Genomic DNA, 24305 nt, shown 5'->3' with positions numbered 1-24305 from the left:
ATAGCTCATTATTCCAAGTGGATAAAAATTATATGTACCATTTAAAGCATCAGGTTTAATCAAAATGATTGGGAAAAAATTTGACTATGGAAACTTAAAATATAAAAGAAATGAATATACTTTGTTGTGGCAAAACATGAAAGTCAGGGGAAAATAGCAAAATGTCAAGAACTAGTAGCACTAAGAAGTTAAAGTCCTTGAATCATTTAAATTAACAAAAATACTAATAGAAAAAATGAAAAAGAGAGTCAGTTAAGTAAAGAAGAAATAAAACTGGCCAGTCTATGTGAAAAAACTATGCTCCATCTGACCAGAAGTTAAAGAAGTGCAGTGAGGTCACATTTCCTCTATCATAGACAGTTGATGGGATAAATACTTAGAGAAAGCTCTCAGGACAAGAATGTAGTGGCAACAGCAAAATGTAGTAGTGTTCACATTACATTAGTGAGCTTGGCCTCTTCTGTCTCACCAGTTCCAGTACTAGAAAATAATCATGTGGAAATCATATATTTTGTAGAAACATCTACTTAAGGGGTAGTCATTGTTGTAGGTAACAAGCATGGTGACTAGAATAGAATAGAAAGAAAAAATATGACATCTCCCCTGTGTCTTAAGGAATGAAAACAAAACAGCACCCAACACCTCCTTCCCAAGGTCTGTATAGCTTCTGCTGTATGCCCATCACTGCCTCTTAACCTTCCTGTCCTAGATCTCCTGACACCTTGTGTGTTCTGTCGGTCAGTGTATCGTTGTTACAATCTTTCCTAGTAAACTGTGCTTCACTCTTCATCTCCTACCACACTCCCCGCCATGGCCACCAGTCTTAACCATCCACAGTGATTTAGAAAAGTGCCTTCCTCTTTTCATTCCATGTTCATTCCCTTTTCTCTGCTACATTTCAAGTTCAACAGAGGCAGAGTGCATTTCTGACGCGTCTGACCTTTCATGTATCCCTAGCACTCAGCATAATGACTAGCATTTGTTAGGTACTTAATAAATGCTTGCTGAATTTATTAATTAATGAAATTGCCTTGTGTCTATTTAATAAAATCCATCCTAGTCATCCATTACAGTGACTTCATGAGCATGTTCAACTGTTCATCCAGGATAGTGATGTCATAGCATACTTGATGAACTGGAAAGAAGTTCATTAGTGTAGAGTTAAATAAAAGCACTTACTGCTCTCCCTACCACCCCTAATCCTCAAGTCCCAACACCACTGTCTTCCTTGAACCCGTCAGGACCAAACACTTGACGCTTTACAATATTGTCCGGAGCTGCGACCGAAAGATGCTCAGGATGTCCGAGTTCTCCGTTAACTCTGGGTTCTCATCTAAATAAGGATCTGGATCTTTTCCCTGATGGGTATTTCCTTTCTTTCTCTAAGACTTTGAGTCTTCTGCTGTGCTCTCAAAAAGGCAACATGAATTACCAAGGGACCTGTCTGTCATCTCAATGTTCCCTCCCCCACCCTCTTACCAGCACTCTCCCATGGAGCCCTCTCAGGCAGTGCCTCTCTTGTGCTTAGACCTTAGATCTGACGTGGAGGAGGCACCCTTGTTCCCAGTTAGCACTTCATTTCTTCCAGAACCTCATCAACTTGAATCTCATGTCGCCAGGCTGCACACTGATGCCTCTGAAGAACCACACAACACTGACCTTGCAGACCTCGAAGATTTTAACTGTTGGATTGCTCCTGTGTTAACCTTTTGTCACAATCTAGATGATATAGTATCTGTGACTGCTGTTACTCACTATTCAAAGTTTTACACTTGATCTTAGCCAAAAGGCTGAGAAATAATCAGTATTCAAAATTTAAGTCCCCCACTCCCTCCTAGGTACTTCTGAACACTCAAGCTCACGCTTCTAAATTCCACTCCATTGATTTTTCTGATGTCACCAAGAAGTGCAAATGAAATTGGTTCATTGACTTTTTCTTTATCCCAATTAAATTCCCTAACTCTTTATTAAAAAGATATTATTGTCTGGAACTAGAATTTCTTTTTTAAAAAAATATTTATTTCGAAGACAGAGCGTGCGAGAGTGAGCTCTTTAACAGCTGGTTCACTCCCAAAATGGCTGCAACAGCTAGGACTGGGCAAGACCAAAACCTGGAGCCAGGAGCTTCCTGTGGATCTCCCACATGAAAGACTAGGGCCAAGCACCTGGGCTGCCACCTGCTGGTTTCCCAGGAGCATTAGCAGAGAGCTGGATCAGGAGTGGAATAGCTGGGGCTCCAACGAGTGCCCATATGGGATGCTGAAGTGTCAACCGGCGGCTTAACCCACGGTGCCACAGCACCAGCCCCACAACTCACATTTCTTACCTGCAGTCCTTTTGTTTTGTTTGTCTAGCAAGTATTCAATTATGAGTAAATCCAATTGCAAAAAATTTTATGGGAAACAAAATCCCTAAGACGATGCTGATGTGGTCTTACATGAAAATCAAGGTTCCTTATCTTAAATGAGCTTTTTTTAAAATTTTAATTAATTTTAACAGATTCATTGTTATTTGTAGATACAATTCTAAGAACAAAATGATATTCTCTCCCTTTATCCCTTCCTCTCTACCCCCAGCCATTTGCCTTCCTTTTAGTTTTTAAATCACATTTTAGAATCACATTACAATAAAAGGCTTAATATTCACTGAATAAGAAGGTTAACAAGTAAAAAGCAATAAGCCCCTAGTTTAGTTGGATATAGACAATGGCTATAAATAAATGAATGAAAAAATCACCATTGCACCCATATACAGTAAATTTTACAGTAATTGCAGATTATTAAAGCTAGTAGCATAGCATTGTTCTTTCAAAGATGTATTTTGTTTATTTGATGTACAGTTACAGGCAGAAGGAGAGGAAGAGAGAGATCTTCCATGTACTGATCACTGGATTAGATTTGTTAGTATTTTGACAAGAATCTTTGCCTCTGTTTCCAAGAGTATAGGTCTGTGGTTTTCTTTTTGTTTCATATATTTTGTTTTGGTAATAAAGTAATTCTGGCCTCATGAACAGAGTTCAGTAAGATTCCATCCTGTATTTTCGAATAGTTTGATTCACACTGGAGTTACTTCTCTTTGATGTTTTGTAGAATTCAGTGGTAAAGCCATCAGGTCCAGGACTTACCCCTGATGGAAGACTTTTGATTACTGCTTCAGTGTCATTGCTTGTTATGGGTCTGTTTAGACTGTCTATATCTTCTTGATTTAATCTTTGTAGATTATATGAATCTAGGAGTTTATCCATTTCTTTGTGGTTTTTACAGTTTATTAGAATATGGTTTTTCACAATACTTTGCTATGATCTTTGTATTTCAGTGGTGTTAGTCGTAATGTCTCCTTGTTCACCTCTTACTTGACTTTTTTTCTATTTTTTCTTCATTAGTCTGGCTAGATGTTTACTTTGTTTATCTTCTCAAAAAGCAACTTTTTGCTTTGTTGACCTTTGTTTTTTTTTATTTTCATTTTCATTTATTTCCACTCCTTACTGTTTCTCACCTCCTGCTGATTTAGGTTTTGATTTGTTACTGTTTTTCTAAGCCTTCAAGATGCACAATTACATCTTTAATTTGAGACATTTCTCTTTTATAATGCAAGCATTCAATTTTATGAACATCCCTCTTAATAGTGCTTTTGCTGTATCCCACAGGTTTTGGTATAGTTTGTTTTCATTTTCATTTATTTGAAGAAAGCCTTTTTTTTTTTTTAAATTTCTTCTTGAACTCATTGATCATTCAATAGCATTTTGTTCAATTTCCAGGTATTTATTAGTGTTACATTGTTCTTGTTGATTTTTAATTTGATTTTTTTATATTTTGAGAAGGTAAGTGGCATGATTTTAATCTTTTTGAAACTTGCTGAGACTTGATTTTTGGCCTAATCTGTGATCTATCCTAGAAAATGTTTCACATGCTGAGAAGAGTGGGTATTCTGTAGCTGTTGGGTGAAATGTCCTGCAAATGTTTGTTAGTTCCATTTGCTTGGTTGTGGGTTTCAATACCAATGCATCTACTGACTTTTATCTTGATCTGCCCATTGATGAATATGAGCTGTTGAAGTCACCCACTATTACTGCATTGCAGTCTCTCTCTCCCTTTAGTTCGATCTGTATTTGCTGTACATATCTGGACTTGTGTTGAGTGCATATATGTTTATGATTGTTATGTCTTCTTGCCAAATTGAACCTTTTCTCAAAATATAATGCCCTTTTTTTCTTTTTTTACAGTTTGTGATTTAAAGTCTTTTATCTAATACCAGTTTAGCTATGCCTGCTTGCTTTTGGTTTCCATTTGCCTGAATATCTTTTTACAACCCTTCACTTACACTCTGTATGTATCTTTGTGGAGTGAGTTTCTTGTGAGCATACAGTGAGATCCTGATTTTTTTATCCATTCAGCCAACTGGAGTTTTTTGGTTGCTGAATTTAATCTATTTACAATCAAGGTTAGTGTTGATAGATAAGAACTTAGGGCTGCCACTTTGTGGATTCAATGATGATTCCGCCTGGGCTCGTGGTGAATTCCTGATGATGTGTATTTCTAATGCAGCATACCCTTCAGAATTTCCGGTAAGTCTGGTTTGGTAGTGGTGAATTCTCTGAGCTTTTGCATACCTGGAGAATGTTATTTCTCCTCCACTTTTAAGGGATAACTTCACTGCATATATTGTTGGTTGGAAGTTTTTTTTAATTTTTTTTTAAGACCTTGAATATATCATCCCATGTTTTTCGGGTTTCCCCTGAGAGCGTTGTTAATCTTATTAGTTTTCCTTTATATATAACTTCATACTTTTCTCTTTCCATCTTTAGGATTCTCTCATTGTCTTTAACTTTTGACATTTTGGTGACAATATGCCTTGGAGAAGACCTTTTTTGGTTGAGTCTGCTTGGGGTTCTTTAAGATTATTGTATCTGGTTGTCCATATCTTTTTCAAGATTTGGGAAATTTTCAGCTATTATTTTATTTAGTAGTTTCTCAATGCCTTTTTCCTTTTCTTCTCCTTCAGGGACAACTATATTATGAATATTTGGTTGTTTAAGGGTATCCTATATTTCACGTAGACTTTCTGAATTCTTACTCTTTTCTCTTTGTTTTCATCTGGTTCATTTCAAAATTCTTGTACCCGAGGTGAGAAATTCTTTGCCTCTCTTGCTCTTTTCGGTATTAAGGCTCTCAACTTTACTTTTTATTTCACTGGTGGAAGATTGCATCTTGAACATTTGTATTCAGCTGTTCTTAGTGAATTCTAGTTCCTTCGTGATTTTTCATGTATGTCATTGATTTCCTCATTTCTTTATCTGTATACTCTTGCATTTTTCATTGCGTTTCCTTGTAGTCATTATATTGAATTCCAAATGCATTGTCCCCTACGTTTCCTTGAGTTCAGGTTCTAATTCTGGAGCTGTATGGTGTCCTTTAGGAGGCATCAAGCTACCTTACTTCTTCATGTCCTCTGTGTCCTGTGTTGACGTCTGCCCCTCTCATGCATTCATCCCTCTGTCTTCTGTTTTGTGGTTTAGCTAGAATTCAGGGTATCACTTGGCTTGTTTGTTTGGTTCTAGGAAATCCCAGGACTGTGGTATCTGAGTGATTTCTTTTGTCTTAATTGATGTCAACCGTGTCTGTAAGTGACAGAGTAGACTAGTCAGTTGAAGTTTGTAAGGTTAGAAGTATGCCTTTGAGATAAGCAACGGTCCCCTTTGGTGTGTATATTTGGTCCACAGGGAGTTCAGTGTCAGCCTCCCTGGCAAATGGCATAGCCAAGGCCATAGCCAAGGCCACCTTCTTGGTGCTGAGGAAAAAAGGTCTGGCTGTGCCCTTGTCCTGCTGGCAAGTCTGAGTGGAGCCCAGGCTTGTGGCTCCAGAACTGTGACATGTGTTTTATCACTTCCCCACATCCAGGTAGGAGAGTTCAACAGATACTGTGGCTTATAATACCAACAGCCCTAGTTTTAGGGCTTGGGGATGTGAACCAGACCCTGTTCCAGTCCTGTAGGGTGACTACAAGGTATACAGGAGATTTTACTCTGGAGGGGATGAGTCCAGACAGGTGGAGTGCAGGTAAGTTTTGTACTAAGGCCACCAGATAGATTCTAGTGACACCGAGAAGTTAACCATGAATTATGACAGTCATGGTATTGCAGGCAATAGGTAGGCTATTACCCACATCTTCCAAGGTGGGGGTGGATTTTTTGGGGGCTGCTTCTGGTGTCTGCCCCCAGAGACTAAGGTAAAGCCCCCTTGACCACATAGAGTACGTGAGCGTAGCTCTGGGGCCGATGCCCAGGAACTCCCACAGTTGCAGGGTATAGGGAATCTGTCCTTTGCTCCACGCATTGCTCCGACTCTAACTGTGATGCTAGTAGCACAGACACGTGCTCTGCTGGAATGGGGGAGAGGAAGGAAGACGACGACTTCCCCACTCCTGCCTGGTAGTTGCTCAGACTCCAGCCAGCTCTCCAGGCTGAAGTAGAAGTCGGTGGGTGGCTGTGAAATTCCGTCTCTGCTGGAACTGTGAGTGCAAGGAGCACTGCCACTGCTCCCGATCCTGACGTGGTGAAATGGCAGCTCATGGCCGGCGACTGGCTGGGCTGTGAGGCTGGCTGCACTGGCGTCTGTCTTCTCTCTTGTCGCCCAGAGTCTTTGTTGTTTTTTAACTTCTTTCCTGAAAATTTACATTTTCAAACTCCTGGAAATATAGTCCTTCTTGTGGGGAGCAATCCGGACTGGACTGAGTTACTGGAATTAAGACTTATTCTATGCATCTGCTCTCCCACAATATGGTGCTGGGAGAGAAGTAAACAGCTTCCGCACAGCTGCCTCCAGTTCAACTAATAAACTGTAGGACTCGCTCCTGATTGGAGGAGAGCAGCGTACTCGGCGTGTGGGCAGCCGAGTTGGGATTGGCGGAGGAGGACTATAAAGGAGGAGAGAGACGGCATGCACCAGGAACATCTACGAGGAACATGTAGCTGAAGGACCACCTGTGCAGCCCCCGAGAAGAGCCGGCCGGCGGTGTGCCGCTCCCCTGCGGAAGTGGGGAATGTGGCCAGGGGGAACTGCCCTTCCACGGAGGTGGAAGGGATAGTAGCCAACCCGGGAAGAACCAGCAGCAAACCCGGGGAGGGCCGAGCAGACGAAAGAACAGCGCAGGGTCCTGTGTTGCTCCTCCACGAAAACGGGGAGCGACACTTCTTTCTTTACAATTCCCAGAGCAGCTTAAGTTAGTGTGGCTATACCCCATACATCCATCTTGCATCTCCTGCTTTTCTCTTTTAAGGTGTATTTTTTTTAATTTGAAAGTATGACAGAAGGAGAGGGAAGGAGGGAGGGAAGGAGGAAGAGAGTGGGAGAGAGAGAGAAAGAGAATGATAGAATGAGTATCTTCTGTCTGGTCATGCACTCCCCAAATGATCACAACAGCCGAGACTGAGCCATGTCGAAGCCAGGAGCCAGGAACAACTTCTGCATCCCCGACATGAGTGACAGGAGCCCTAGTACTCGGGCCATCAGCTACTGCCTCCCCAGGATACTGGATCAGAAGCAGAACAGCAAGAATTCTAACTTGTTCCCCCATATTTGGTAGAGGCTTAACCTACTGTGCCTATGTGCTATCCCTAAATAACCAATAATTAGTGCATAGGAATCTTTCTATATTTCCCTTATCAGTCTCTTGCTCATAAAAAGTTGGATCAATCTTATTTATTCTCTAGTCAACCTTTCTCTATCCATTCCTTGCTGTCGTCCCATGGCTCACCTCCTTCTATGAAACTAGAAAAATGAGAATCAGAAAGTTCCCAAAAGATTGCATCACACAGCAACCTCCTTGCTTCCTTCTGTGTATCCTGCCTTTTTTCTTTATTAGTCTATATTGATTTTCTGTGTCCTATCTGAGGCCAACCCCTCTAATGGTGCCCCCCAACATGTACCTTTCACTGCAGTCATTATTTATTCCCTGCATCTCCTTTCCTCTCCCACTCTACTTTTCTACAAGCTTTGCAAACACACGCTATTATTTCTCCCATCTTAACTAAAGATCCCTCTATTGAACTGACAGCCACTTCAGTGGCTAGTCCATTTTTCTGCTTTACTTAATAGTACAACCTGTTGCCCCTTCTCCCATTCTCATGCCTATAACTGGTATCATTTTAATGAGGGCCTTCCCAAATCGGTCCTTGAAACTCCTCTGACAAGGTCCTGAGTGGAGTGATTGCAACTATCAGCTACTTCCAAACATGGACACCTGCGGGAGTGCAGTGTCATTTTCCAGCGGCATTGAACTTCTACTTGAATTTCCAAAGGCAAGACTGTCCTAGGCAACTTGGGCATTGGGTCATTTTGTCAATGATTACCAGGTCCCTAAATCCCATTCTCCTTCATTGAAAGAATTCACCAGTATTTTGTACTTGAAATTTTTTATTGCCGTGTCTTCCAGGTCTCCAAGCTCCTATGTTGTCGCTCCTCCTGCCACATTGGCAGACACGTTTCAGTCTCCCGTGCAGACTGTGCCACATCTGTGCAGTCTGTTAATGTTAGCATTTCCTAGTTCTCAATCCTCTTCTGTCCTCTTCCTTTGCTGTTCTAAATACTTCATCAGTCATGTGTTGACTATTGATGATTTTATATCTCCAGGGTAAAGATACTGCTGAACTATATACTTCTATGTTCAACTATCTGGTTGAAATCTACACCTGCCTGTGCAACACACCTCCCAAATGTAGCCTCTCTGGGCATTGCTTCCCTCCCAAATCTTGGCATCATTCTTGATGATAATTGTGTTCCTCTCGACCTGGGTGCAGCCTCCATCTGTACTACTATCACTCTGCTAGCATGAATAGTCTCACTACTGCGGGTTGGATTAAACAAAATAACAACAGTAATGGAAAGCACTGCCTCTTCTGGGCACATCTTAAGTGCTTTTCACGTATATTTTATCTCATATCCATAGAAAGTCATATATAAGTGTTAAAAAAGCTACCCATTGTTGTTGAGATTATAGATTATTTCATTTTTTATTTTCATGTTAATCTCTTTTCTAAATATTCTAATGTAAAACTCACTTATCAGTATAATAAGAAAGATAATTATTTTTAGGCAAAACACATTTTTGCCTCCACAAATTAGAGTATGGTCTCCTAATCCGTGATAGAGAAGAGAGAGTTCTCTGTGCTGTTTTGACCTCCTGCTATGATAAATTTTATATCAGGAATTTCTAATTTGTTTGCTCTGTTCTATCTGACATAATGTTCCTGTGTGTGTGTGTGTAAGATTGTCCAAGCACATTCTAGGCAGCTTTGTAATAGAATAGACTGCTCTTCAGTTAAATTTTAGCTGCAGTTTAGAATTGTTTTTAAGCTTATGCTTATTTCTTAGAGAAAACACATTTTGTCAAAAAAAAAAAAAACGCTTTAAACAAGTAACAATACACTTTTATCCACATCATCTCGGAAAATTCTTTGGATTTTAAACCCAGAAGCTCTGATTGTAGAATAGGGCAATTCTTCTGCACTTGCAGGTAGGGGATGTTTCTCTGTGAGTCATGTAGAACTGAGTAGAACTAAGCAACCATGATAAAAATGAGACACGATGTTTGTCCTGTTGGCAGTGTGATGTATGCATGAGAGGAGTGGACTTCCTCAGCCAATGTCCTGTCAGCAAGGCAGCTCTATATTTTAGTCAGGATCCTCTTTCCCCCTCACTTTCCTTTATCTTTCATGGCTATGCCTTTCCCCTGGGCCCAACAGCTGTTCATTCTAATATAATCTTGTTGCTTTATACAGAGAAACCTCCCACGAAAATGAGAATTAGGTCGGCGCCGCAGCTCACTAGGCTAATCCTCCGCCTTGCGGCACCGACACACCAGGTTCTAGTCCTGGTTGGGGCACCAGATTCTGTCCTGGTTGCCCCTCTTCCAGGCCAGCTCTCTGCTGTGGCCCAGGAGTGCAGTGGAGGATGGCCCAAGTACTTGGGCCCTGCACTCCATGGGAGACCAGGAGAAGCACCTGGCTCCTGCCATCGGACCAGTGCGGTGCGCCGCGCCGGCCACGGCAGCCATTGGAGGGTGAAGCAACGGCAAAGGAAGACCTTTCTCTCTGTCTCTCTCTCTCTCACTGTCCACTCTGCCTGTCAAAAAAAAAAAAAAAAAAAAAAAAAGGAAAGAAAAGAAAATGAGGATCAATGAATGTCTCTAATTCTCCTCCAAATTAGAAGGAATCAATATTGCATGTTTCCTCTAACAATGTTGCTACCCATGTCTGTTTGCATTAGTTGGACACAGTGACCCAGTCAACCAAGTGTTAGAGAAACGTTAACACTTGGAGTGAAAATACTGCTGAGGTTAACCCAGCATTGCCATTCGTTGGCATCCTGTTAGCAGCAGAAAAGGAGCTGGACAGGAGATAGGCCATGCTACAATTCCTGCTCCGTTGTGTTTATCATGTTGCAAGATGGTCTTGCTTGCTGTGACAATTTAAAATTGAAGGAATGGTCTGGGAGATGATTTTTCCTAACTTCTCTCATCATCTTAAGAAAAGTTTAAAGACATTGAATATTTCTCATTAAATATTTCGGCACACTGCTGGTGGGCTGTGTAGTCCCTGACTCTTACTGCCTTCTCTAAGCAGTGACCGTAACCCTTTGCCAAGCTGCCTCTAATAATTGCTGTTAGATCAGTTTCCCGAGAGTAATCGCTCCTCATTTAGTTTTAATGAAGACTCTGTAGATGGCTGTGCCTGGGACCTGGCCACCCACTTCCCCAGCTCCTTCTCAATCAAGCTTGTCTCTTTGTGTTTAATGATGGGAAAAATATTTATTCCAGGGTGCTCTGAAGAGAAATACACAAGGGTACATTTATTTTTTCTTGTTTGAAAAAAGTAACATATTTTGACTTTGGTACATGATTTTTTTTCCCATACTGAAATATTCACACATACCCTGCCTTGCTGGGTAGGATTAGTAAATGGGAAGTAATTAAAATCAAAAAAGCATCGTTGAGATTATTCATGGCTGAAGAATTGAGGCTTCCGTGGCTCTCCCCTTGTTTTCCATGCGATCTATTAAACTTCCTTTTTAGGCCTGGGTTTTGTTTTCCCCTTTAGAGACGGATGCTGTATTGCTCTCCCATGACTGACAGGTGGTTGTCCACTGGTAGAATCCTGGCGTATGAGATACTGTATCATTAAAAATAAAATCCAAGTGTTTTATGTACATTAGGGTTAGTATGCACATGCATAAAGGTATGATATGTGTGTGTGTGCACGTGTGGCTCACTGATAACCAAGGAAGCCTCCCTTTCAGCAACAAGTAAACAGACCCCCAGGAAGGTAAGTTTAAGACTAACCAAACAGGATCCAGTGTTATGAGAGTAGGTTTCTTCCAAACGTTCACATCTTAGCTAAGCTCACGTAGACTTGGATTGCTAATACTCATCCACAAACTGAAACTTTGTCCATATATCAAACACAATGTGTCCATTTGCATTTTGCTTCATGCTTTGCTTTTCCCGGTTGACTTGGATACCCAAAGATCCGATGGCTCCTGGAAGCGAGCAGCAGTTGGATGAGGCAGGGAGTCGAGAGGCTGCTTTGAAAAAGCAAGCGTTGGCTTCCGGGCTGAGCTCGGGATCCATTCTGCCCACCCTGGGGGTGTGTCTGTTCTGCTTTGCTTCCTCGCCATTGGTGAGGAGAATTCCTGTGAATGCTGCTGCTTTACCCATTCGTCCAAATACAAGGGTCTGCAACAGCTCACAGAAAATACATTTTATGAAAAACTGTGCATGGATTTCAGTTTTTAAAAGCATTTTTTAAAGGCATGGGGACAGAAAGATACCTCCTACTTGTTGTTTCCCTCCCCAAATGGCCATAACAGCTGGGGTTGAGTCGGGCAGAATCCAAGAGCTGGAAATTAAGTCCATGTCTCCCACGTGAATGCCAGCAACACCACTGCTGCCTTCCACTGTGCGTCAGCCAGAAGCCAGAGCTGGAGGAGGAGCCTGGAGTTGAACCCTGGCGTTCTGATGTGCAATGTTGGTGTCCCAACAGCATCTGAACTACAGTGCTGAAAGCCCTCCCTGATTTCAGTGTGTTTTGTGCCAAGATAAGCTGATCTTTTAATTCCATTTTCTTTTGATTTATTTTTCTTGAAATCAGGCTCTTGAGTAAATACAAAGCTTGTTTTAAGAGAAAGATGCATTTAAAAAATCAAAAGTCATGGACAAGGATAGCTCCAATTCTGGATTTTTGCTTATATGTTTACTCACTATATTTATTCTAAATACTTGTGAATCCCTTTAAAAAAGCATCTAAGAAAATCCCCCCCAGACTTGCTGCCAGACAGAGGCCTACTTACCAAGAGGCATTGAGGCTTATGTAAGGCAGAAAAAGTCCCAAATCAGTTTCCCTGACTTCAGCACTGAGACAAAATCATTACAGAGTGCAAAAACTGAAAAGGATCAAACAGAACCCTCCAGTCTCCCAAGTTTTCAATAATGCAATGCTCATGATAAAAAAAAAGAAATGGACTAATCTGTTCCCTGAAATGCAGTCACAATTTAACAACTAAAGCGAAAATAAAACCTCACATACTGCACTATACTTAATCCATTTTAAAATAGTCTGATAAGTACAAGTTTTGCTTATAATATGACTTGGTAAGAATTGCAGCTAATTGAATTTGGGAAGTGTCAGCCACTATTTATAAGCAGACACAAATGCTAGGAAGGCTTTTCAAGCTCAAGTCTGGTTTAAGCTTGAATGAACTCAATTTACAAATTCAGACTTTCTACTTGCTGAATAAAATGTATATGGGGGAAATTAGCTTTCATCAGCAACTGATTTGGAGTTTATGGCCATACATTCCATTTTGTTTTTTAAAAACTATAGTAAGACTCGGTGACCTTGGAGTAAATGGTTTGAAGGTTAAGGGCAGAAAAACAGGGAAGTGGGATGAGTCAGCTAGTCTTTGATCACTTGGAAAATCTTTCTGGAAATGTTAATGGGAGAATAAGACACACAGATACATCTTTCCCATGATGACTTTAGGCTAGAACTGCAAGAATGAATAATGCAAACTGGTTGTTACCCATCCAGGTTTAACTAGTTAAGTTAGCCTTGCTTCTGATACCAGGTGACTTGCATTGTGCAGTAGGCAGGCAACACCCTGGACAAGTGATTCTGGGGACAGAGGCTTAGCTACCAAGGCAGCTGTGGGTGTGCAGGGCAAGGCAGGCAGCAGGATGAGCAGGGGCCTGGGCAGTGGTAGGAGGAAGCACAGCCAGTAGATGATGCATCTGACATCCCAGATGCCCATGAGAAGACAGAAGGACAGCAGAGATGATTTGGACACACTCTGTTGGTGACAACACACAAAGGGAATGCACTGTGTCCATGACTCTAGTAGTACTGACGCTGCCAACTGGTGATGGTGCTCACCTAATTGTAGGTCAGCGTTGTTTTGTTTTCTGAAGGGTTGACTGCATTGATGTAGTAGGGTTGGAATGGTGAGCCTTTATCAGAGAGCCGGGGAACAACACATAAAACCCACAAGCACAGTAAGTGGTAAGAATGCCCTGAGGAGGCGCTTGGTTCCCCAGCAAGAGTGCATGGGTGCAATCCTATGATTTGCTGGATGTGTTTTGTCTAGTTGTGTCTCCTTTCCTCCTCTGGTTTTTTTCTTATACATTTTACTGATTAATATGTAATATATGTATGCCTTTTAGGGTACCATGCTATATTTCTACACATGATCTGAGAATAAATTGATCCAATCGGGCAAGTAGCTCTTCGGTTTCCTTACATTTGCTTTGTGTTTTGGAGCCTTGACTGCCTCTCTTCTAGGTCTTTAAATAGTGCATAATGTGTTAACCGCAGTGACCCCTCTGTGCTGGGCAGCTCTGGACCCTGTGCCTTCTATCTGACTGTGCCCATTATCGCCCCTCCTTCAAACCTCTGTTCCCACTGCTCCCTAGCCTCTAGTAATGAGTATTTGAAGATAAACTCTTGTTAAGTTTCACATTTGAGGGGTAAGATCGAGTAATGTCTCCCGGTAGCCGGCCTGCTGAACTTCACATAGTGAACTCCAGTTCTGCCCATTGTGCTGCACATGTCGGGATTTCATTCTTTCATGTGGCTTCATAACACCCCGTTCTGAGTGTGTGTGTGTGTCACACACAACCAACATAGGTTGACTTACCTTGACTATTCTGGGTAGAGCTGCAATGAACACAGGAGTGTATCTGTTTAACAGGCTGATGCCTTCACTTGTGGCTCTATAACCGATAGTAGGAAACCTGTGTCTCGTCATAGTTCTACTTTTACTTTCTGGAACCTATATACTGTTTTCTATAATGGCTGTACTGATTTATAGCAATGTATAAAGATTCTCTTCCCTCTATATCTTTTACTATGTTTTTATTTTTTGATAACATTTTAACCTGGGTGAATTACTATCCTTGTGGTGTTGACCTGCATTTTGCCATTACCTAGTGATATTAAACATTTTGTCACAGATTGTGGCTATTCACATTTCTTCCTTTTGAGGACAATGTATGTATATCCTTTTTCCATCTCTTAACTGGATTTCTCTTGCCGAGCATTTTGAGTTCCTTAGGTATTGTGGATTTGAATCCTTTTTTCGAGTAATAGCTTGCAAATGTGTTCTCCCATTCTGGCAGCTGTCTCTTCGCTCTGCTGATCACTGTGCTGTGCCGCAGTTTCTTGGTTTGAAATACTCCCATTTGTCTTGTTTGGCTTTTGTTGACTGTGTTTTTGGGGTCTTAGAAAAAAAAGTGTTAGTGATGGACTGAAGTACGTCCCCTTTATCTTTTTCTAGTAACTTCATATTTTCAAGTTTTATATTTAAGTCCATTTGTTTATATTTGGTCCATTTTGTGTTAATTGTTTTGTATAGATTGATAGGTAGTGGTCAAGTTTCAGTCATTTTTTTTAAGATTTATTTTTATTTATTTGAAAGACAGAGTTACAGAGAGAGGTAGAGACAGAGAGAGGTCTCCATCTGCTGGTTCACTCCCCAGATGGCCGCAATGGCCTGAGCTGCATTGATCCAAAGCCAGGAGCCAGGTGCTTTTTCTGGGTCTCCTACACAGGTGCAGGGGCCCAAGGCCTTGGGCCATCTTCTATTGCTTTCCCAGGGCATAGCAGAGAGCTGGATCAGAAGAGGAGCAGCTGGGACTAGAACCGGTGCCCATATGGGATGCCGATGCTTCAGGCCAGGGCTTTAACCCACTGTGCCACTGCGCTGGCCCCTCAATGGTTTGTTTATGGTTGGTCTCAATTTTCTGTCTTCCTTTTCAGGTATATGGGGTCTGCTATTCTGAAACATGAAAATAGGTCATCAGGCTTAACAGTTTATTGCATAATTTGGTGAGAACCTCAGACCTGCTGATGGACAGATTCATAGGAAAGTGACTAACATTTAATACCCTAGTAAGCGTTTGCTGCTGAACCCCTTACAAAGTATGTCCCAGCAAGTACTTCTCATTTATCTAAACTTTTCTTCTTACCATCACAGTTTTCCTTCTCAGAATTCTTACTTATTTGTCAATATTGAATTTGTCTTCGGACCTTTCCCCCAGTTTATTTTTAGTGAGCTGGTAATTCAGTAAAAATAAAGCAAAACCATAGTTTTACAGGTTTAGTATGCAGTTTCTGAATGCAAAACTCTGAAGATTTTCCCTTACCCAAGCCTCATCCTGTGCTAACATGATAGAAGTGTTCTTTTTCCTTGTTAATATTAAAGTATAATTTTTCATATGATGGTGACTCAGATAGTTACTGTAATGAAATGCCATTAATAGTATGATGTTCAGTGTGAGAATAAGGGTACTGACTATTTTGGTCAAACTTCTCGCAACTGGTTCTTGTTATTGAGCACTAAAAAGTTTCAGTAGAGAATCATGTTTTTCCCCAATAGAATAATAGAATAATACATGTATTCTGTCTTTGAACTCAGTGGTTATCAAAATCCCAAAGCGTGATGCCCAGAGCAGCAGCATTAGCGTGAAAGTACTGTAAAAACCTGTTACACATGCAGGTTCTGGGAGAGAGCGAAAGAGAAAATCGAAGGAGACTAAATAAAGCGCAGTCAGTCTTTACTCCATAATATTGAAAGTGTATTTTTCTGTAAATCTTCATGTGCCAGTGCATTTTCTGCTATGAATTAGAGGGCTGAAGTAAAGGACAGAATAGTTATCATATTCATTTTCTTGGGCCATCAGAGACAGAAGTGACAGTGGCTCATAAACTACCAGAAATAAAAGAAGGAAATCAGAACTCAACATCATCCAGTCCATTCCCTTGCTGCAATGAGAGTATCTCACCATACGCGCTCAGGTTTTGTTGAGCCTACTTCATTTTACTAAGAACAATTTGGGTTTTATGTAAGCAGGTTACAGACAGAAGCTGCTATTTTTCTATTTGCAATAATATGGGGTAGAGAGTTGCAGCAGAAACATTTAAAATAACCTCATGATAATGCTTGCTGGCTTATTGGATTTTGCATTGCCTGTTCACAACTTCCTTCAGTTATGCCCACGTGCTCTTCTTCATATGAGCTGTTTTATAAAATATATGCATATATATGTCTTTAAGTGTCAAACTCAACCAAAATATGTAATGAGCAGTGCTGAATAGAATATGAAATGTGTAGGGATTTCTGGCATTAAGGTCAAACAAAATCAAATTAAGCAAAATGATACAAGATACCATTTGTAATGGAAGCCAGAACCTCAAATAGCTCAGCAAACTTTAGGTAGACAATGAGTAATTTGGGAAGTTTATTTCAGCATTATGTACTACATTCTAGTTGTTGAAGCACACATATCAGACTTCATATTCACTCCTTGACTTCACGTGTATTTAATGAAGAGCCAACATGTACCAAAGGTGTATTTTACCTCCTGTGTGCATGTACTAGCTCTGTGAATTTAGAAGGCCTTTCTCTTTGTGATGCTGTGATTTGTCTGTCATTGGTGAAAACTTTCTGGAACTGTTGAAGGAATTAAGTTACAGTGTATGTGAGACAACGGACAAAACCTTCAGTACTTGAAGAGTGAGCTACCATCCCTGCTTCTGCCACCTTCCTCCTCCTCATCTTCCATCAGGAACAGTGGGGCAGAATGCTCCATAAATGGCAAGAATACCAGTGTCCGATAGGGGTGATGACATGCCTTTCCAAGAGCTAATTACTAGTCTGTTGCAAGGGTCCTGTTCACCCAAGTCCATTTATGTTTTAGGGATGCATGTAGATTGTGGGAAGAATGCACATGTTTGCATATGCAGGTGCATGAGTGCTTGAGTGTGTTTGTGGAAGATTTGGAATGTCCTGCTGATTAAACTCCAGGGGATGTCTTATCAAAGCTGATTTAGTGGCTAACCATGCATTTCTAAAAGCCTTGAAAACTGTGGATTTATAGCACAAGGAAGAGTCATATACCAGATTAACATAGTCAGTTAATTAGAAAGTCTGGTTTGCAGTTGAAATCAAACACAAGATGAATTTTAAGAGATTTTCTGACTTTCTAGTCCTAATAAGTAGCTCTTAAAAGTGGACAGACGTGTATGTGATCTGAATATGTTTCATTGATCCACATAACACATACATGTGCCATGTAGTTCAAATACCATGATTTAAATCTCATATAATAATTGGAATAATAAAACATTCTAAAGACTTCTGTGTAGAATGAGAATCAGAGGCTAAGAGAGCATAGCATTTTATATTGGAGTCTGGGTTTTATTGCATCAATAATCACCAGTCTGATTTGGTGCATCAGGGATCTTTGCCATCGACATCCGACTGCATCAGGTTTGGAAATGCACTGACCCAGGTGTTCAACGTTCTTACCTGGGAAGTTGATTTGAAGGCCTTGCCTTTAGGAGACTTTTAAATGATTGTTTCCTTTGGTGAAGCTTGACAATCAGCAACTGTTAGATGAACAACAATAACAAATTCCGACTATTAGTTCCTGATACTACTATGATTGACATTAATGTCTAGTTTCATTCTGGCTATTTCTGAAGTTTTCTTCTGTTACTGCAGGGCCTGAGATCTTACTCTCAGACTCAGGTTTCTCCTGGAAAATCAGATGCTTTCTTCTAACAGTGGTCTGTAGGCCTGGGGGAGAACTGAATACCATGGGCCGGGGCTGTAACATTGTGGGCTGGAGCCCTGGCCTGAAGCGCCGGCATCCCATGTGGGCGACAGTTCTATTCCCAGCTGTTCCTCTTCCAGTCCAGCTCTCTGCTATGGCCTGGGATAGCTGTGGAAGATGGCCCAAGTCCTTGGGTGCCTGCACCCACATGGGAGACCAGGAAGAAGCTCCTGGCTTTGGATCAGTGCAGCTCTGGCTTTTATGGCCATCTGGGGAGTGAACCAGTGGATGGAGGACCTCTCTCTCTGTCTCTACCTCTCTCTGTAACTCTGTATTCAAATAAATAAAATCTTTTTTTAAAAAAGTGGATGTCATCCTACTTAGTTTAGTGATCTGAGGAACAAGAGAACAATGTGAAAATAGCTGGTTGGAGAAGAATGTGTTTATACATAATGATACCAATGGATTGGTGAGCTAAGTAGAATCTACAGTATTTTAGACATAACTAAGTAAAATACTCGAGAAGGGAAGATAGCTTCAGATTTCAATAACATTAAAATACAAGTTGCCTTCTGTCCAGTGGTCCCAGAATAAAGACATTGTGTCGGAAACCAGTGCTGTGGAATTCTGAAATCATTTTTTATGTACTTTGTTTAAATGCTATCCAGTTTAACCACACCTTGTATCTTTGAGTTAGTTCCAGATTAGTAGAATAGTTAGTCTCTAATTTTTCAGAGCATGTCTAAGAGAAAGCAAAGCATACAACTATATCCTGAAGGAATTCCTATTCATAATATCCTCTCCAAGGTGCAAACCATGTAGTTAGACAACCTTAATGTCCACTGGGACTTTGTTGCAATATGATGACCAAATGTATGTGTCTGACTGTATAGATTGGTATGTTAGAATCCAAAGGGAAGATTAAAGTTAAGTAACAAAAATAATTCAGATATGGAATATATATATGTATATATACATATAACTAATATATACATATAAATACACATAAACATATAATATCTGTAAAATATAATCTGCATGTTGCTTACATAGTTCTCTTAATCTGTTTCAAATGTTTTTTAGTACTGGAGTATACAAAAATAAACTCAAGATTTTACTCCTTTGTTAGTATACTAAATCTACAAATATGGACTTATTTTACCTGATGTTTAATATGTAAACTTCTTTTATAATGGTCTTTAAGCATAGTTAGAATTTTTCTTACAACACTTCTGTTTATTAAACATTTTCTTGAAATACGTACATTTTAAAAAGACAAATCACAAATATAGAACTCAAAGATTTTAACAAAATGAACATAACCATGTAAAGAGCTCCCTAACCAAGAAATAAAACATTTCAGCACCTCCCACATTTGCTGCTTGCCCTATACATGTCAACTCACCCACTTCCCGCAGGTGTGCCTATGTCTCAGATAGCCATTGTTCTCTCTTTCAGCACTAGGGAACACTTCTATCTCACTTTGAAGTTTTTATCAATAAAAGTAGGTAGATTGTTTTGCTTTTTATAACATGAGAATTTTAGCATAAGTTTTTCAAGATTTATCCATGACATTGCTTGTAGGAGTATTTTGTTTACTTGTTTTGCTTTCTCTCCCTCTTTGGTATTCCACTGTGTAAATAGGAATACCATAAGTAACTTATTTGTTCTGTTGGCTGCAGACTTTGGTGGTTTCCAGTGTTTGCCAATTAGCAGTGCCGTTACTAATGTTGTTATGAACATACGTATACATTTTTGTCGGTTATATTTCAAGACTGAATTTGCTGTACCATATGATAGATGGGCGGCATATGCTCCACCTCTTAGAAATGCACAACATATGCACACATCACTCAATGTGGAAAGCCCCGGCGCCGTGGCTCACTAGGCTAATCCTCTGCCTTGCGGCGCTGGCACACAGGGTTCTAGTCCCGGTGGGGGCGCCAGATTCTGTCCAGGTTGCCCCTCTTCCAGGCCAGCTCTCTGCTGTGGCCCGGGAAGGCAGTGGAGGATGGCCCAAGTGCTTGGGCCCTGTACCCCATGGGAGACCAGGAGAAGCACCTGGCTCCTGGCTTCGGATCAGCGTGGTGCACCGGCCGCCGGGGTCATTGGAGGGTGAACCAACGGCAAAGGAAGACCTTTCTCTCTGTCTCTCTCTCTCACTGTCCACTCTGCCTGTCAAAAAAAAAGGGGGGGGGGTGGGAAGACCCAGGATTCTGTGTGGCATCCCACTGCTGTGGTTTACCGTGGGAACTGTTGCTCCACGCTGAATTTTCTCATGAAAAAGATAACTTTGGCCATTGCCTCTACTGTCACTTTCCTAAGAAAATGAATCTCCTTTTTTTTTTTTTTCTTTTTCAGTAACACTTAGATAGTGAACCCAATACATGTTTTCCTCTGTGAAAGACTGACAGATGATCCTGGGAGAGAATGTGCTGCCTGGTACACAGTAAGTACTCATTAAAAGTGTATGTTTCACTGACAAAAACACATAGATGGAAAATAAGCACACAGAATGGCATGCAGTGTGCTGTTTCATTAGGGAATTGCAAAGTTAACAACCGTCAGATACCCTGATATACATCACAGGATGTGTCAAATTCTGGAGGGGATTTGACAAAACAGCCTCATTCATTGCTGACGGGAGTGAAAACTGATGCCGTTACTTTGAGTGGCAATTTGGCAGGTTCTTAGAAGCTAAATGTTGTCTTAACACACAATGCAGCCATCTCTGTCTTCAGTATTGGCTGAGCTGAACAGCATACTAACAGCCAGACAGAAACCTGCACAGGGATGTTTATAGTTGCCTTATTCATAATTGCCAAAACTTAAAAGCAACCAAGATGCCTTTTGATAGCTGAATAGCAAACAAATTGTGGTACTTCCATACAATGGAATATTACACAGTGATCAAATGAAATGAGCCATCGCTTCGTGAACAGCTATGGAGAATCTTAAAAACACAACCCTCCACGAAAGAAGCCAATCTGAAAAAGGCTATGCTGTATGATTGCATCCACATGATGTTCTCTAGAAGACAAGACCAGGAAAATTCAGGGGTTTTAAGGGGTTCATAGAGAAGAGAGAAGGGATTATTATTGGTGAGCAGAGGATTTTTAGGGCAGTGAGATTATTCTGTAGGATACAGTAACCATGGACTCTTGTTACATTTGTTCAAATTCAGAGCTGCACACTGCAAACAGTGATCCCTGATGTAAAGTGTGGGTTTTACTTAATATAAATGTAAATATGTTTAATACTTAATATATTTATAAGATGTAAATATAATGGAAACTGAGACTTGGGAGGGAAAGCATGTGAGAACTCTCTGTATGATCTCATCATGTTTGCTGTTTGCTGTAAATGAAAGCCTTCAATTTCAAAAACGTGTTCTTGGTGGGAACCTCATGTCACACCTAATGTCATCCATTCAGGTGAAAAGTCCAAGTGTGAAGCCCTGTTCCAGAGGACGTAGAAATGGCCTGTGCATCTTTATGTACAGAACTGGGCTTCTTGGCTATCCCAAAAACTCCCTCTTAATTGAAGAAACCTTGAGTTAAGTCAAATATAAAGAAAAACAAACAGTGAGTGTTTTGGAGATGATACAGTTAGGGATGGATGGTAATTAAAGAGGTTAATATTTTAAAAGTATCTATATGGAAAGTGAATAAGAAGATGTCAAGTCCCAAGTGATATAATAAATGGCTACCTCTGCTTCACCTTGGGTGTTTACCCACTTTACTGTTTCCTAGCTAGGAAGCTTGTCAGAAATGTTCCCCACACAGTAGAGAAAGTACATTTTGATAACGAACTCCTCAGTCTTCGAAAATATCAAAAAGTGTATTCTGTTTCATACTTTCTATGTGACATGTATTTTTAAGACTCTGTACATATTTGAATAAAAACCAGATTTAACTGATTTAATGCATGGAGATTTAAAAAACTTTCATAAATAACCTATTTTTGTGCATCTGGATCTGTTTTCCTACTATTATTCTGAAACTTAAAACTAAGTATCTATACATTTCCTTTGATTGATTTATCAAAAGCTTAACCCCCTTTAAACCAGATAATCTCACAAAATGAGCAATCGTTAGTAAAATTCCGATAGGATAGACTCATGAAAGTATGGGTGGTGAGATTCTGGAAGGAGAAACCTTTAATTGAATTTGCTCTAATGGAGAAATTACAAGAGGGGCGACGGAAAGGGAGCGTTGGGACTTTGATGCAGAAGAGTGTGCAACTGTGCTGTCAGTGATGACAAACGGTGGAGTTAGAAACATGCATAGTTTTTTCACACTATGGGTTTTCCGGTAAAACTCTGAATTCTCTGATGTGTGAAGTATGGAGAATTCCTGAACATAGCACCTCTAAGGCTCCCCCTTCTCAGTGAAGCCATCTTGTAAGGAGGAAGGAGGATGTGTGTATGTCTCAAAGCCAGGGACGTCCAACTTGTTTGGCTGCTAAAGATTTGCATGCCAGGGGCACAGTGGGTTGAGCTGCCCTATGCAGTTCAAGTCCTGGCTGCACAGCTTCTAGTCCAGCTCCCTGCTAATGCACCTGGGAAAGCAGTGGAAGATGAACAGGTACTTGGGTCCTTGCCAGCCACGTGGGAGACCGGGATGGAGCTCCAGGCCTCGGGTGTTAGCCTGGACCAGCCCCAGCTATTGGGGTCATGCGGGGAGTGACCCAGGTGATGGAAGATCATAATTCTCTTTCATTCTCATTCTCATTCTCATTCTCTCTTGCGAGCTCTCGCTCTCACTCACTGTCTGCCACTCTGCCTTTCAAATGCATATTTAAAAAAAAAAAAAGATTTACTTGGTAGAAAATTTTAAATGCTTGCTTCTTAAGAGATCTCAATTTCTTTATTCGATCACCTTTTAATATTAATTTCTTAGCTCCAGTATCTCACAGGCTGTGTGCTTTGGTTGAAAATGTGTAGAGGAGTGAATATCTTGCCCTTCCCCCAGTCTCCTTACTGTTTGGGAAAAGGTTGTATTTAATTCAATGGAACAGAGTAGTCACCAGTAGGTCTAATTCGAGGAGTTGAATAATTGACTGAGAAGAGATCTAGATAAGTAAGTAATTAAGAATGAAGTTTGTACATTAGCTTTACTGAACTCTTTAATTGTTAGGATACGGAAGTTGCTCTCTATAAAATGGACAAACTCATCAATTTACATCCAGTTTTCACAATTGGGTTACCTCTGTACATACAGCAGCTAAATTTTCAGCATCTAAAATTTTGATTTAACAGATCCAATTATGCTTAATTAGATTCATGAAAAGCAAAAAAAATTCTCATAGAGTATATAAACTCCATTTCTGTTCACTATATATCTTTTAAAATTTTAGTTAATAACCCATGTGGCAATATATGGTGTTATAGCTATGAAATTGGTGTATTTTGAAATGATTTTGATATGGCTTGTATAGTATCACTATATTTTTTACATAAATGGTATAGAATATAGCACATTATGAGTTCTTGTGACACTGCAAGATATAAGATTTTTAAGTGGAAAAGGGGGATTCATTCAAATTTTATGAAAAATGTTTTAGTGAGGTTTTACAAAATAAAGTTGTATGAATCACCAACTTTGGATATTAATTCAAAATAATTCTGGTCATTTTTATTTTTAAAATTTTAATTTTTTTATTTACTCAAGAGAGATCGATCTTCCAAATGCGTATACCATTCAGTACTGCACTGGGCTGAGGCCAGGATCCAGGAAGCCTGTTCAGTTCTCCCACACAGGTGTTGGAGGCCCACGTACTTAGGCCATGACCTGCTGCCTCCCAGGGCGCACATGAGCAGGGAGCTGGACTGGAAACAGAGCCAGGACCCCATCGCCAGCACTCCAGTGTTGGATGCAGGCGTTCCGAGTGGTGGCTTACCCTCTTACTCTACCATCCTTCCCAGGTCATTCATGTTTTTAATTGCCATTCAAGTAACAGTGAAATTATGGATGGATTTTTTTTTTTTTTTGACAGGCAGAGTTAGTGAGAGACAGAGAGAAAGGTCCTCTTTCTGTTGGTTCACCCCCCCAAATGGCCGCTACAGCCGGCACACTATACCAATCTGAAGCCAGGAGCCAGGTGGTTCCTCCTAGTCTCCCATGTGGGTGCAGGGCCCAAGCACTTGGGCCATCCTCCACTGCCCTCCCAGGCCACAGCAGAGAGCTGGCCTGGAAGAGGAG

General features: G+C 40.6%; 1 long non-coding RNA gene across 6 annotated transcripts in view; it reads left to right on the top strand.

Moving 5' to 3' along the window:
• Positions 1 to 24305, top strand: part of LOC149126005 (uncharacterized) — a 170714-nt gene that overhangs the window by 53106 nt on the left and 93303 nt on the right. For 2 of the 6 annotated variants that reach the window (XR_016235140.1, XR_016235136.1), the window contains exon 3: positions 20464 to 20551. The exons of 3 other annotated variants lie outside the window; for them this stretch is intronic. This is a non-coding gene — a long non-coding RNA (uncharacterized LOC149126005). The remainder of the gene's footprint in view (positions 1 to 20463; positions 20552 to 24305) is intronic. One more of the 6 variants, XR_016235137.1, reaches the window with a different exon arrangement.

Source organism: Oryctolagus cuniculus, chromosome 6 (assembly GCF_051225735.1).
Source record: "Oryctolagus cuniculus isolate XC-2025 breed Fujian yellow rabbit chromosome 6, ASM5122573v1, whole genome shotgun sequence".
Classification (NCBI taxonomy): domain Eukaryota; kingdom Metazoa; phylum Chordata; class Mammalia; order Lagomorpha; family Leporidae; genus Oryctolagus; species Oryctolagus cuniculus.
Note: the sequence above shows the minus strand (reverse complement) of the source record. Positions and strands in the feature narration are given on the sequence as shown.